Raw genomic sequence first — 16,694 nt, forward strand, 5'->3', positions numbered from 1 at the left:
ATTGAGATAAATGCCTTTTGATATGAGATCACTTCATATTTTTCATTTTTAGTCTATATTCCCATGCACTATTAATAGACAAAGAAATAATTTTGTGATTTTTTTGAATATTGAATGTCAGGTGGCTTTCTAAAACTTTCAAACCAAATCAAAGCTTAGGACTGATTACCACAGTCTCACTAGCAGCAGCGTTGGGCATGTTTTCAAGATCCATTTGGTAAAAGTATTTAAGGGCAACTCAAATAAGAGAAAATATAAAGGATAAACGAAACATTACTAGTATCCATAATGTTACACTTTCATCAAAACCACTTTCCTTGGAGGGGGGATTGAGTCACACCTGATGGCACTGAAGGGTCACACTTTAAGTGGTGCTTGAGGAACAGTATGTGGTGCCAGGGATCATAATTGGGTTGGCTGCCTTTGAGGCAAGTGCTTTACCCACTTCCCATCTTTCCAACCTGGCAAAGAACTTTCTAAATGTCTTTTTTTTTTTCATTCTTTCAACAAGAAGTATCAGGCACTGTTCTAGGAACTAGGACGACAGTAAAGAACACAAAACTTCTTATCCACATAGAACTTACATTCCCCTTTATGAAACCCACCACATATACCAAAAGGACCAGTCTGTATTTATGCCTTATAAAATGTTTTGTTCACCAATCATATAAATACTGTTCTTATGTCAATCAGTATAACAATACCAGTGACTCTGAAAATTACATGGGATTCATTAGAATTTTGTACCAAATTTCCCCAAGTCAATCCTTAGTTGATACAGAGTTGGACCACTCATGTTTTTTACTCTCAGTCATACTACAGTGTTGACCATCAGTGTGCGAATAGATTTTCTCACTTGTGAAGTGACTTCTAGAAACAAATCCAGAGGCTGGAGCAACAGCACAGCGGATAGGGCATTTGCCTTGCACGCAGCCAACCCGGGTTTGATTCCCAGCGTCCCATATGGTCCCCCAAGCACTGCCAGGAGTAACTCCTGAGTGCATGAGCCAGGAGTAACCCCTATACCGGGTGTGACCAAAAAAGCAAAAAAAAATTTAAAATAAAATAGAAACAAATCCACAGAAGTAAAGGCAGGGTTGGAGATGAGAGGGAAAGTGAGGACATAGGAGGAGGGGAGGAACTGGTATTAAAAGGCTGTGTGCCTGAAACTCAATCATGGACAATTTTGTAATTCATGGTGACTCAATTAAAAAAAAAGAACACTAGAAGTATAAATTCTCTTTGGTTTTGTTATAATTGTTTTTTATGTTTTTATATAAATTTTATATTATATTTTTAATTTTAATATAAATTTTATATTATATTTTTATATTTTGTTTTGTTATAATTTGGGGCCACACCCAGTGCAGCTCAGGGCATATTATTGGTTCTCTGTACTCAGGGATCACTCTTGGTGAGGTTCAGGGGGCAGTATGGGGTTTTAGGGATCGAGCCCTGGTCTGCCACATGCATCTTATCCACTATATTATCTCTCCTTTCCTGACAACCAATTTTATCAAGCATTTTTAGCTAATGTAATTTATTATTGTTTTTCCTTTACACTTTTGTTATTATTATAATTTTTATGTTCATGCTAACTATATATGTATACATGCATGTACTTTCTCTTTTATAAAATGCTTGTTTAGATTTGTGAGTTCATCCACAAAGTTTTCTTTTCTTTTCTTTTCTTTTCTTTTTTATCTTTTTTATGTTTTGGGGGCACACCTGCCAATGCTCAGGGGATACTTCTGGCTCTGCACTAGGAATTACTCCTGGAAGTGTTTGGCAGATATAGAATGCTGGGGACTGAACCCAGGTTGACCATGTGCAAGGCAAACACTCTACCCACTGTGCTATCGCTTTGATCCCGAAATTTCGAATCCCTGAAATACCATTTTATTATGTATTTTGCTTAGCTCCATCTCCCCAATCTTGAGCTCAATGCAGGGAAGTATTCTGCCATCTACATCACTCCATTGATGGCTGGAACGGCATCTGGCACCTTGTAATGCGACAACCACAAATATATGTTGAATAAATTAATGAAAGATTCCATGAAAGGGGGGCTGCAGAAAGCAGTCTCAAAGATGAAGAAAAATTATTGAATCCATAAATCACTTGTATCACTTGTTGATCTTTGATTTTTTATCACTGTTGATCTTTGATTTGCTCAAGCAGGTGCCAGAAACGTCTCCATTTGTCCCTGACACGTGCTAAAGTAGCCCAGTGGCATCTGCTTCTTCCAGGAACAGGAAGAGTCTCAAATCATTCATTCAGGGTTTTGACAAAGAAGTTTGACCATCTCGTTGGCGGGCGACCACGCCGTCTTTTGACGTCCTGTGGAATCCAGTCGGTAACAGCTCTAGTCCAGCAGTCATCTCTGAATCGCATTACATGTCCGGCCCATCTGAATCCATAAATAATTTTAAAAATATTAAAAATAAATTTGTGCTTTTGCCCAAGAATGCAGAAGCAATATAATTACAGGGACTTAAACAACTATGCCCAAAGAAATGCAAGAGAGCTCTTAACTCAGATTTTACCAATTATGTGAAATAAAATGAAATTTGAGGCAGGGGAGATACCTCAAAGGGCTATAGTAGATGTCTTGCATGTTTGTGGTCCCAAGTTCAATACGAGGCACCACACATTACACCCAGCACTTCTGGGTGTAGCCCTGGTGGCCCACAGCTCCGCTGTGCTTAAGCGGATTCACATCATCAGGGGGAGCATCGTGTAACTTGGAAGAGCTGCCCAAGTATCTCTAAGAGTGTCCCTAGACCCCTCGAGGACTGCTTGGGAGGCCCAAAGCACATTATAGTGAATCAATGAAACGTGATTCCAAAATGCCTCATGGCTCCACTGTGAATAACATGAATGTTGTTTTAAAAGTCATTTCTGGGCAAGGTTGTACAATGTTCGGGTAAATGTTGATTGGGAGGGAGGGTGGGGTTGGGAGGCAGTGAGAGTAGGTGGGGGGCTCAGTGGGTATGACAGACTGCACCTCGGAATGCTGCAGTGCCTAGGAAGATGCAGGGATCAGTTTGTATCAACATGAATCCCCACCCTCGAGCAAATGTTCCCAGCGGTTTCTGCCAGGACTGAACTTGATTGGTTCTCCTTAGTGAGGATCTAACACACACAAAAGAAGTAGCACAAGTGGCTTCTTACATAGAAACATATGATTCTCTCTCCAGGATACAAGGGTGCAAAATGAGGGCCACTGGATAGTAGGATTGCCCTGGAGAAGTGCATCCGGGCCCTGTGACATCAGAGAACATACATTGACCAGCTACACGCTTCCTGAAGTATGTGAAGAAGATTTAAGCATTTGAGAAAACAAGATAAAGCTCAGGTTGTAGTGATTGTACAGTGGCTAAAGTACTTGCCTTGCATTCAGCCAACCCAGCTTCCGATATGGTCCCCTGAGCACTATCAGGAGTACATCCTGAGCAATGATGGGTGTAGCCTCAAAACCAAAAGAGAAAAAGAAGATGAAGCTCTTCTTTTGAATTTGCCAAGATGAGGACTTTTTTTATCTGCAAAAGCCTCTGCTTATAAAATAATTCTCCTTGACCACTGTGATCTCATAGGGACGACTTGCTTCTCACATCACGTGTCAGCAGTTCTGGTTGAGATTTTCCACTGAAGGAATAAATTTATCAATTTGTTCATTCACTTATTTATGTACTGATTTTGGGTGTTTGGGCCATGCTTGGCTATGCCCAGAACTTACCCCCATTTCTGTGCTCAAGGATCACTCCTGGCCGTGCTTGGGGGATCATGTACAAAATTACTGATTGAACCCAGGTTGGCTGTGTGTATGGCAAGTGCCCACTATACTATCTCTCCATTCCAGAAGGAATAACTCTAAATCCACAGCAGAGGGTGACTTCTGATAGCAATGAACACTCATAGGGGCACAGATGTGACTGATGACAGTGAATGCAGAAGGAATTTTGACCATTATCCTTGCTGCACCTTTTATTATTATTATTATTATTTTATTTTTTAATTAGTGAGTCACAGTGAGGGTAAAGTTACAGATTCAAACATTTCGTGCTTGTTTTACCCTCATGCAGTGTTCGGGAGCCCATCCCTCCACCAGTGTCCATTCTCCACCACCAATGAACCCAGTATCCCTCCCACCCCCCAATCCCATCCCCCTCCCCCGCCTCTGTGGCAGGGTATTCCAATTTGTTCTCTCTCTCTTCTTTTGGGTGTTGTGGTCTGCAGTAGGGGTATTGAGTGGCCATCATGTTCGGTCACTAGTCCACTTTCAGCGCGCATTTCCCTTACCACTCGGGATCTCCACTCACAATTTACTTGGTGTTCCCTTCTTCATTTGGTATGACTTTCCCCCAGCGTGTGAGGCCAAGTTCCAAGCTATGGAGTCAACCTCCTGGTATTGTATACTACTATTCTTGGGTATTAGTCTCCTACTCTGTTATTTTATATTCCATAGATGAGTGCAATCTTTCTATGTCTGTCCCTCTCTTTCTGACTCATTTCACTTAGCATGATACTTTCCATGTTGATCCACTTATATGCAAAGTTCATGACTTCATTTTTTCTAACAGCTGCATAGTATTCCATTGTATAGATGTACCAGGGTTTCTTTAACTAGTCATCTATTCTTGGGCACTCGGGTTTTTTCCAGGTTCTGGCTATTGTAAACAGTGCCGCGATGAACATATAAGTGCAGATGTCATTTCAACTATACTTTTTTGTTTCTCCAGGGTATTGCTGCACCTTTTAGATGTCATTCATTTTCTCACCTTGGTTTTCACATTTACTTGGAAAGAGAAATCTCCCAGGTAATTAATAGAAACTATTCTTTTTTGCAATTTTATTATTTCAGACAAACCCCAGCTTTATTTTTATTTATTTTTGTGCCATACCCCGCACCACTGCTCAGGCCTTACTCCTGGCTTTGTGCTCAGGGATGACGAGGTTGAGGGGACCACATGGAGTGCTAGAGATCACACCCAGGTGAGTTGTGGGCAAGTCAAGTGCCTTTAGCCACTGTACTATGTCTCTGGCCCCTGCACTTCTGCTGTGGACAAAATCCAGTGAAAGTATGAGCCAATGTCATGAAACTTAGACTAAGATTTCAAGTCTTTCAATTCAAAAAGAGGCAAGATAAACTCAAGTCCACCAGCAAAAAATTAAAGGGAAAAAATCATCAGAGACAGATTGACGACATGAATTAGACATGGTCAAAAACTGACTATAAAGCTTAAGGGAACCCCTGCGAATGTAGCTGCTATTACAGAGAACGCTGTCCACATAATCTAGGCTTGGTGTAGTTTGGGTTCTGGTTCTTCCAGTCTAGATTCACAGTCTGACTTAGGCTGCAATTGCCAGAGGATCTAAATTACAGGGAAGTCTGTGACTCATGGCCCTTCCCTGTGAGGGTGTCCTCAGAATCTGAGCAGATAACTCCTGCTGGCACACTCTCTATTTTGCACACAGGAGACCCATTTCCAGTCAAATCTGCCCTTTCCTTTGCTTTTCAGTGCCATTATCATTAATTGCTGAGAAATCTATCGAACCCTGAACTGTTGTGGTTTGGTTGATCAAAGTAGCTCTTTGTTCCCTATTGACAAGCCATTATTGAACAGTAAATCGCCCATTCCACCAAGCTCTCCATAGCCATTAACTCGATTTGACTGGATTAACTGGCATTACAAAGCCCCTTCTTTAAGCTAGGGCCTTTGTTACCTCACAGAGGAAAAATAAATATGCATCTCCTTTGTTGAATCAAGCCCCATGGAAATGAAAATGTTTTATGGAAACAGGCCACGGCGCTAAGGACCGGCTGTCTCTCTCTGCTCGGCTTGCAGTTATTTTAAAATCATACTTTCATCTTTTATTATCAACGTTACCCGCTCTCTTCTATTCAAGCCTGGTTTTATTTAGAGATCCTACCAAGGCAGTTCTCCTCCTCCTTTTCAAGTCTTTGTACTTTTTCTTTTTGTGAGAGCATTTGACTCTGAAAAGGACGTTCTGTTTCAGGGTGCAGGATTCTTTTACTCTGAGCAGAACTTAGTCAGCCTCCCCGTGTGCCCGAGGGTCCGTGATGACTACCAAGCCCACTGCATTAAGAGAGAGACAGAGAGACAGAGAGACAGAGAGAGAGGAAGAAAGAAAAGAAAGAAAGAAAGAAAGAAAGAAAGAAAGAAAGAAAGAAAGAAAGAAAGAAAGAAAGAAAGAAAGAAAGAAAGAAAGAAAGAAAGAAAGAAAGAAAGAGAAAGAGGAAAAGAGAGAAAGAAAGAGAAAGAAGAAGAAAGAAAGAAAGAAAGAAAGAAACAAAGAAAGAAAGAAAGAAAGAAAGGAAGAAAGAAAGAGAAAGAAGAAAGAAAGAAAGAAAGAAAGAAAGAAAGAAAGAAGAAGAAAGAAAGAGAAGAAAGAAAGAAAGAAGGAATAAAGAAAGAGAAAGAAAGCAAAGAGAGAAAGAAAGAGAAAGAGAGATAGAAAGAGAGAATGAAAGAGAGAAAGGAAGAAAGAAAGAGAGAGAAAGAAAGAAAGAAAGAGAGAAAGAAAGAAAGAAAGAAAGAAAGAAAGAAAGAAAGAAAGAAAGAAAGAAAGAAAGAAAGAAAGAAAGAAAGAAAGAAAGAAAGAAAGAAAGAAAGAAAGAAAGAAAGAAAGACAGGAAGGAAGGAAGGAAGGAAGGAAGGAAGGAAGGAAGGAAGGAAGGAAGGAAGGAAGGAAGGAAGGAAGGAAGGAAGGAAAGATTCCTCTTAGTGTATAATTAATTTTATCAGCTTGGCTGTGTGGCGATGTTCACTTTTAATTACATGTGCTTCCAGCCTTCTCATTGAATTTCAAAGGAAGAGGCCTGGATTACAGCTTCCCTGACTCCGAGCAAGCAGGGTCTGTGCGGTTCTGCTCCGGGGTGTCCATCCTGCTAGGCAGGTGTTGCTGGACCTCCCAGGACATGAGCTTTTTGGGGGCATCTGCTGGGAACACACAGATTGTCTGCCCGAGTACAGCACAGGTCAGCCTACAGAGCACTCACTTCCTGTCATTCCATTTCCCCCTTTCTGAAGAAGTCTTTTGGAAGGAGAGAGGAATGCACTTGATCTGCAAGCCGGTTATTACACTTGGGTAGTTGACCCAAACCTGATGTGGGTGTGTGTTTTTTTTCTCCCATTTCCTGGAAACCTCTTGCATGCAGCAGAAAGTGTTGTATGTGCCACCCAGGATGACTCATGTCATATAATCCCACTGTTAGCATATTGGTTAGCTGAAGAAATATTTGTTGAATTCCTTCTGTGATTTGTTGAATTCCTTCTGTGTGCCCAGCTCTTGAATGGAATAACAAGCAACATTACTGAAACAGTGACAAGAAAAGTGAAGGCATCACCTGGCTGGGACAGAGATAGTAAGAGAAGGCTGTGAGGTACAGTGACAGGGAGATAGAAGTGACAAACCTTCTTTAAGACTCTATTTTTTGTTGTTGCTGCTGGCTTTTGCTGTCAGGGGCCTCCCAAGCCGTGGTTAGGAGGCTCTGGGGTGCCCACTGGTGGTTCTCAGCCCACAGGGCATGCAGTTCAGTGCTAGGACCCGAGGATGCAATGCTGCTTAGATCCCTCAGTGCTGGGGGTAGCCAGGACTAACCCCGTGGCGCGTGGGCCCCCAGAGTCACACCTAGCAGTGCTCAGGGGCCCCAGGGCTGCATCCTGCAATGCTCAGAGAACCATGTAAAGTAGAGGGCCAAACCAGGTTGGCCACGTGCAGCCAAGTATCCTAAGCCCTGTACCATTTCCAGACTTTTTCTTTTTCTTCCCTTCCCATTTTTATTGAGACACCATAGTTTATAACACTGCTAACTGTCCTCTTTGCACACACATAGTTCCAACACCAAACACATCCCTCCACCAGTGTCCCAAGGACCCCTCCACCAACCCTCATGCCACCCCCAACACACACACACACACACACACACACACACACATACTCACACACACACACACTGGCAAGCTCAGTTCTGTAGACAGAATCTCTAGTTTTGAGGCCTTTGGCCATGTATTGTTCCCTTATTATGTTTCCCTTATTATGTTTCCATTATTATGTTTCTTTATATCCCACATATGGGAGATTTTTTCCCACAATAAAAATAGATTTGTTTGTAGTGAAGGTGATGATACCTATATACATATAGATGAAAACAGCTAAACTGAAATTCCACAAAATTGCAGATCAATGATAAGCTGGCAATGTGTTTGTTTTTTTTTCTGAGTTACACCTATCTTGCTCTGTTCAGGGCTTCTTACTTCTGGCTCTGGAGTCAGGGATCATTCCTGGAGAGGCTTCTGGGAGCCATCTGGGGTGCTAGGAATTGAACCGAGGTCTGCTGCATGTAAGGCAAATGTGCTACCCACGATACTGTCCCTCAACTCCCCATAAGGTTATCTTTGTGTTTTTTTTCTCTTTGTGGGGGACACACCACATACCTGGTAGTCCTCAGAACTTATTCCTGGCTTTGCACTCAGGGATTAGTCCTGGTGGTGCATAGAGAGATATATGGGGCATGAGTATTGAGCCCAGCCAGGTTGGCTGTGTTGCAAGGTAAGCACCCTACCCGATGGATTATCTCTCTCCTGCCCACAATAGGGTTATCTTTCTTTCTTTTTCTCTTCCTTTACTTCTCTCTTTCTTTCTTTTTCTTTCCTTCTTTCCTTCTTTCTTTCTTTCTTTCTTTCTTTCTTTCTTTCTTTCTTTCTTTCTTTCTTTCTTCTTCCTTTCTCTCTTTCTTTCTTTCTCTCTCTTTTTCTTTCTCTCTCTTTGTTCCTCTCTTTCTCTCTTTCTTTCTCTCTCTTTCTCTCTCTTTCTCTCTCTCTTTCTCTCTTTCTTTCTTTCTTTCTTTCTTTCTTTCTTTCTTTCTTTCTTTCTTTCTTTCTTTCTTTCTTTCTTTCTTTCTTTCTTTCTTTCTTTCTTTCTTTCTTTCTTTCTTTCTTTCTTTCTTTCTTTCTTTCTTTCTTTCTTTCTTTCTTTCTTTCTTTCTTTCTTTCTTTCTTTCTTTCTTTCTTTCTCTTTTTGAGTCACACCCGGTGATACTCAAGGGTTACTCCTGGCTCTGCACTCAGGAATTATACCTGGTGGTGCTCTGGGAACCACATGGGATGCTTGGGATTGAACCCACGTCAGCTGCGTGCAAGGCAAATACCCTACCTGCTGTGCTGACACTCCAGCCCCATAGAGTTATCTTTAAAGGAAGTCAGCACGCGCCAATTTCCTTGGGTCCATGGGTAATTATCTCCCTTTATACAGAGCTCTTCCTGAGAATGTAAGAGGGGGAGTCAAATTATCATGTCCTTATTCCTGGCACATTATGCTAGGTGATGCATACGGATCACTCCTCTGCCACAGCCCAGTCCCATCGTGCCCTGGGTGGGCTGCCCTGGGGTCACCGTCATCTCCATGAGCAGCAGACTGAACACAGGTCATCAGGGAGAGAACACAGAGGGAAAAGGCACCGAGGGAAGCTAAGGGCCACTCAGTCTTTTCTGTACTGGAATCTGGATTCTCAACTCCAGGCACATAACCAGTTGGCAGTGGGTGTAGGTATTGGAGAGCCTTGGGGTGTCGGTGGAACGCAACCTGGCAGAGCACCAGGATGAGAAGGGAAGTCGGAGCAGGCGGGGAGTGGGGGAGAGAGGGAAAGGAAGGGACTCGGGTAGCGGAGCACACCAACAGGAGAGAGTACAGTGAACACTCAAAGGACACCCCCATCCCCCTAGGAACTCCTTATCATGAAGTGACCGGGCTGGGCTCAGAGCCAGGCCTGGTGGCACATCTGTCCTGGACAGTCAATGTGAGATTCTGCGCCTGTTCTACCAAGTGGCCAGGCTCTCTCCTCTCGCTCCACCCAGTTCATTTTCCTACATCCTAGTACAAGGGACCTTGTAACAGGACCACAAGGTTAATAAATTTGCGTCTTTTCTTCCGTTTCCAAAAATCCCAAAGAACCTTCGAATGAATGCAAGTCATCATCTCAGAGTGAGTCTCTGACTATGAAGAGCAACTGAAGACCTGAAGAAAATTATGCATACACTTACCTGCTGATGTGGGTACCCCTGAATCCACCTCCAGTCACACAAATATACACAGATGTCATACTTCGTGACCCTCCTCTCTGAAACAATGTGGACTATAGTCTAAAATGCCCCAAGAATTACCCATAGCACAGAATACCTGACCCAAAACACTCAAGAGGGAAGAGCAGATGAGCTGGTGTGGTATCAAAGGACACCATATGACAGTAAAAATGACAAGAAGTTAGGACTAGGCACTGTATCGTTTATGATTTCAAAGTGACCACTAGGATATGAAATACAAGAAAAGAGTGAGTCTGGGATTTTTGTCATCTGAAGACTCTAAGAAGGAAGCAAGCATTCCTGCACAACACATGGCTACAGGATTCCTGCTCATTCTAGATAAATTTAAAAATTAGATAAATTTGAAGAATCATAAGGATGAACACAGTGAAATGCCTTTGTATCAGCCTCTATAGATTTTTTTTTTGCATCTCCAATTTTTTAAAAAATAAGCAAAATCAGGTGCAAGAAAGTGGTCTTCGGGGAACAATTCAAGAGCGAATGTTAAAATAAAGCTATCTGTTGTGTTGGACTTCCTGCTGCTCGTATACTACTCAGTGTTGCTACCTGCTTTTTGGTTTTGTTTTTCCTTGCAGGGAGTGCAGAGCCCGGGACGGGTGAGGAGAGTTTAGATTTTCAGCATATCCCCTGCATGCACAATTCCCCCTGTATTCTTTCCCTGGAGTGCTCCTCTCTTGAAAAAGCCAAGAGTTTTTTAACTCTTTTATTTTTTATGGAAAAATAGAAAAGGCCTATTGAACGGAACAGACTGCGATGTTCCCCGTGATCACCAGCAGAGGGCAGCAGTACCCGTCGAGTCGCACAGCGCTCCAAGGCGGAGAAGCCCGGGCTCGTGGGAACGGCAAACCCACCAGACAATCAGGAATTCTGGGCCAAGTGGGTCAGGGGAAGACTTCCCTGGAAAGAGACTCCCGGTACTAAGCACAGCGAATCTGAGAGTCCTCTGAATTTCACAGGAGAAAAAAATTGCAGGAAACCTATGCCTTTGAAAGCTGAAATTGCCTTTTCAAAGCCCTGTCCCCAATTAGAATTGCAAATCAAAGCAAAGACCCCTTAAAATGTGGATTTCTGAACCAGAGATAGATAACAAAATGGGCTCAGTGCGAGTCTTGCACGCAGAACAGCGGGGCTTCATCCCTGGCACGCATGGTTCCCGGAGTACCTCTGGGAGCACAGTCAGGAGCACGGAGCACTGAGCCTAGGCATCACTATAAGTGGCCCCCAAACCCAAAAATAAATAAATAAATGGGTAAATTCATATTTTAACATTTACATACTGACATTAGTAACTTCAGACACATAAGTTGTTCATCGCTTTCATTTTTTAAGCTACTCTCATGTTGCTACGTCAGCCCCTAAAATGCTCATCTTATAGGCATAAAAGTTGAGGTGAGTTTGGCCATGAAGACGAATCCAAAACTCATCTGGGAATATTCCACATCAGCGGGGCCTGAGACACAGCGTCTGCCTTGCACACGGCTGGCCAGGGCTTAATCACAGGCACTAAATGAGGTGCCCTGAGCCAGCCAGGAGTGATTCCTGAGCACAGAGCCAGGAGGAAGCCCTGACCAGAACCAGGTGTGGTCCACAATCCCCCTCCAATAAAAAAATCCACAAAAATGAAAATGAGTTATGATAATGCCAATTAAGTATTTTCAGAATGATGTTTAACCAAAAGGTGAGAATTTTCCCGGTCAGTTCTTGGTTAACTGAAACCAAAGACAGAACTGTGATAGTATGCATGATGTGGTTCAGACCTCTTATTTCCAATTTCCTCAGTAAATTTGTGTTTTTGCACTTAGCGGCAGTCTTCTTTGGTTTTACATTTTAAATTAACCTAATAATAGTCATGATGATAACACCAAAGTCTTCATAGAACACTTATTACTATGCGCCAAGTACTTCTTTAAACCTCATAAATATTGTCATTAAATCTGTACAATTATTTATTTATATTTCAGAGGTTCAGAGATAAAATAAGTAATTTGATCAGGTAGCACAGCTAAAAAAGGATAGAGAATGATTTAGAATTATGAAATCTGGATCCAGAGTCCAGGAAGGGAGCTCAGAGGTACCATCGGCTGGGTACTGAGTTTGATCCTTGAGTATCCGATGAGTATCCCTGTCCTTCTAGCATTACATACCTGGAATGACTATTCAGCCTGGTTGGCCTAGAATCTCTGGAAGTAACCCAGAGCACCCCTGAGCAATGCTTGGAAGATCCACGCCACTATCCCCTCCACTCCAATTTTTAAAAAATAAGCCTAGATTCAGACTCCATGCAGTTAGCCACACCCTCATGTCACACCCCTTACTGTGAGATATTACCAGAGCATACCCATCCACAAGAAATGAACTTCCGGTAGTATTTGTGCTGACATCGTACCATGAATTTCATTACCTCCCTCTCCTCCATGGTACACTAACCTGGAGAATTCTTCTGTCAGTTAATTAGGGTTCTTGGTAAGAGATTATCAACTCTATATTTGGCTTTTTTCTTATACTTTAATCATGGTGTTTGTGACTCTTCTATAGAAGCCTAACTTAAACTATACGGTTAATTTAAAAACAAGTATTTCAGTTTAAGGCCACATGTTTATAATAATGTTAACCTTTGTGATTTTGTAAAATGTATGTCCCCCAAACAAAAACAAAATAAAGGAAGCTAGAAGTTCATAGGCCTGAGCGATAGCACACGCGGCCGACCAGAGTTCGATTTCTCCATCCCTCTCAGAGAGTCCTGCAAGCTACCGAGAATATCGCATGGCAGAGCTGGCAAGCTACCCATGGCGTATTCAATATGCCAAAAACAGTTACAACAAGTCTCACAATGGAGACATTACTGGTGCCCGCTCGAGCAAATCAATGAGCAACAGGATGACAGTGATACAGTGTGTTAGTAAAAAATGAATTCTAGGGGCCGGAGCGATAGCACAGCGGGTAGGGCGTTTGCCTTGCACGCGGCCGACCCGGGTTCGATCCCCGGCATCCCATATGGTCCCCAAGCACCGCCAGGAGTAATTCCTGAGTGCAAAGCCAGGAGTAACCCCTGAGCATCGCTGGGTGTGACCCAAAAAGCAAAAAAAAAAAAATGAATTCTAACTACCCTAGTTTCCCAGACTCAAGGCATCTCCCTTCCCTTATTCCCAGGTAATTTTTCCAGGTCCTGTAGCATTTTCCAGGTCTTGTATGTTCTTTAGCATCTTCTCCAAAAACAGCTCCTAAACCGTCCTTTCATTTCAGTAGCAGTTCCAAAGTCTCCTTATCCCCTATGCAGCCTATCAACTGTTTCCATACCCAGTCCAAACATCCATCCACCCGTCCACCCATCCATCCATCCACCCATCCACCCATCCATCCATCCATCCATCCATCCATCCATCCATCCATCCATCCATCCATCCCTTCCTCCTTCTAACAGACTGGAAGTAAAGATACTCAAAGTTCTGGTGTAGCTTTTTTGTTCTTCAAGTACTGAATCAATTACAAAACAGTATTTTCACTCAGGCTCCAATTTGTATTAATTGATGATCCACAGAAATAATTGGTTTACAAGCAAATTTCTAAAGGTAATTTTAGAACAAAGCTCACCAGAAAGGGGAGAAGTGAAATGTGAATTAGAGCCTTATGGGTACAGAATTCCTGCTTGGAAAGATAGATGCAATTTGGAAATAATAGTGACGGTTGCCACATATTGTGGATGTAATTCTTGAATTGTATACTTTAAATGGTCAGAAAATCAAATTTTGTGCTATATACATTTAACCACAACAAAAAATTTGCTTCATTCTAGTGTAATTAGATCAGTTGTTACTTTTTCTTTCTGAACTTTATTCTCCCTATTATTTTAGCTCTATATAAGGCAGAACATTTTTCCATATTTTTCAACTATTTCTCAAAATTTGTGGAATGTCATGCTTTCTCATTCAGATCAGTGAAATTTCAAAATAAACATTTTCAAGTGTTTCTTGTTGCTTTTATTGCTCTCCCACCTCAAGTTTAAAAGAACACTTTTTTCTATTTTCTCTGTTGATGTATGTCTCTTTAAGTCATATAGCGATAAACAGACATGTTTGCTTAATGGTTTGTCTGGCTAATCACGACTTCTTGTGAGCAGATTTTTGAATGTCGTCATAGATGCATGAACTCATCACGCCCATGCTCTTCAGAGTTTCATCGTTTCTTTTCTAAAGCAAGTCAACTAGTAGATTTTTCTAGACTGGATATAAGCTAAAATATCTGAAAAACTTTAGCATTTCTCTTTTTTCCTGTTTTTTTGGGGCCGCAATGATCAGAGCTTTCTCCTCTTAGCTCTGCCCCCAGGCAGGGAAACTTATGGGATGCTGGGATTGAGCATGAGTCAGGCTCATGCAAGGCAAGTATCCTACCTCCTGTACTGTCTCTCCAGCCCCAATAAATAGTCTTATTTTCATTGTCACTGTCACTGTCATCCCATTGCTCATTGATTTGCTCAAGCGAGTACCAGTAACGTCTCCATTGTGAGACTTGTTGTTACTGCTTTTTGGCATATTGAATATGCCATGGGTAGCTTGATTTAGCTTCTAATCTATTTGAGAGGATGCTGCAGTTACCACAACAATTATTTTTGTCATTGAAAAGACCTCAAATCTGAAGGCTCCATATCTATAAGGGGAAAGATCTTATAAAAAGCTTTGCTTAAAAATATTCTGTGCTAGGAGAGGAATGAGGACGGGGATTCTAGGTATATAACAACCAGAAAGTAATTCTTGGTGCTCCATGCCCATCTCTGCATCCTTGTATCTCATAGGATCTTTCTGAAGCAGGAAGAACAGTGGGAATCAGAGGCACTTCCAGTTTTGTGGATGCTCTGGTACAGAAAAATGGTGAAACTATTTTTCTTGAGAGATGGGGGGTAAATCTTTGGAGACCAGTATGGTTAGTATCAGAATAAGAAAGAGCAGATAATGGGAAGAATTTGGCTGGGTGTCATCTGTGATTCATGTGGTAAAAATGAAATGAATGAGGCCTCCTAGAAGTACACTCCTATACTCCATTTAAATACCTTCCACTTGCCAGTTTGAAAAAGAGATACTTGAGGATAATAGACTTATATTTTAAAAGACATATTATTAAATTATATATTTATAAAAAAGATATTTTATCTATGTAAATATATATCATGACATATATTTTATCTATTATATTGTTATGTTATAATAATATTTCCCTTAAAAGGTTAACTACTTAAAAGGGATAACTGCTTCCCTTAAAACAAACTTTTAAGGGAATATGGCTCAAAACCAACTGTAGAAGAACTAGAAAAGAAATCTTAAGATAATTGATGGATAGAAGAAGTTTAAACCACTTGATAAGAGAGCAAGGGCCATTTTGCCACTATAAAGCTGGTTTTGTTAAAAAATATATAATTGATGCAGTATTTCTTCTCCAAAGTTTAAATGCTAAATGAATAAAGCAAAATACAATTGAAAATCCAAGGGAGCACTGTCATAGCACTGTCGTCCTGTTGTTCATTGATTTGCTCCAGCGGGCACCATAATGTCTCCATTGTAAGACTTGTTGTTACTGTTTTTGGCATATCGAATATGCCATGGGGAGCTTGCCAGGCTCTGCTGTGCGGGCGGGATACTCTCGGTAGCTTGCCGGGCTCTCCAAGAGGGACGAGAAATCGAACTTGGGTTGGCTGCATGCAAGGCAAATGCCCTACCTGCATTTCTATTGCTCTGCTATTGCTCCAGTCCAATCCAAGGGAGATCTTGGAAGAATATTCTTGTAAGAGACTTCTAGTGGATATCTTATCACATACAGTACAGAAAAATAAGATAGAAATATAGGAATTTTAGGGGGCTGAGGCCATAGTACACTTGACTAAGAGCACTTGCCTTACACACAGCCAACTAGGGTTTAATCACATGCACCCCTTATGTTCTCTTGAGCAGTCAGGAGTGATCCCTAAGCATAGAGCAAGGAAAAGCCTGAGCAAACACTGGGTGTGGCAAAAAAGGGAAAAAATGAATTTTTAAAATACTATCAATAAAATTGATGTGACTGATATGCATAGAACCTTACAACCAATGAATAGAGAATATACGCTATTTTTCTAAACTTCTAGGAAAACCTACAAAAACTGTCATAAAGATATTACTTAAGAATTCTCCACAAGGTTGACCTCAGGAGACTCTTTAATGATTTGATTTCATTGGCAAAGAAAGCAAAAGCAAAAAAAAAAAATGGAACTACATCAAACTAAAAAGTTTTTGCATTGTGAAAGAAATGATGATTAAAATCAAAAGACACCCTACTGAATGGGAGAAAATATTCACACCTCATAAAGCTGACAAAGGCTAATATCTAAGATTCATAAAACACTCATAAAGTCCCCAAACAAACAATCCAAATCAATAAATGAGGAGAGGAACTCAGACAAATGCTTCCTCAAAGAAGGCCTACAGATGCCCAATGGGCATATAAAGAAGAGTTCATCATCACCAATTATCAGGGAAATGCAAATAGAAATGACAATGAGTTATCACCTAACACCGGTGAGAAAAGCAAAGAGGCCCACAG

Source organism: Sorex araneus, chromosome 4 (assembly GCF_027595985.1).
Source record: "Sorex araneus isolate mSorAra2 chromosome 4, mSorAra2.pri, whole genome shotgun sequence".
Taxonomy (NCBI): domain Eukaryota; kingdom Metazoa; phylum Chordata; class Mammalia; order Eulipotyphla; family Soricidae; genus Sorex; species Sorex araneus.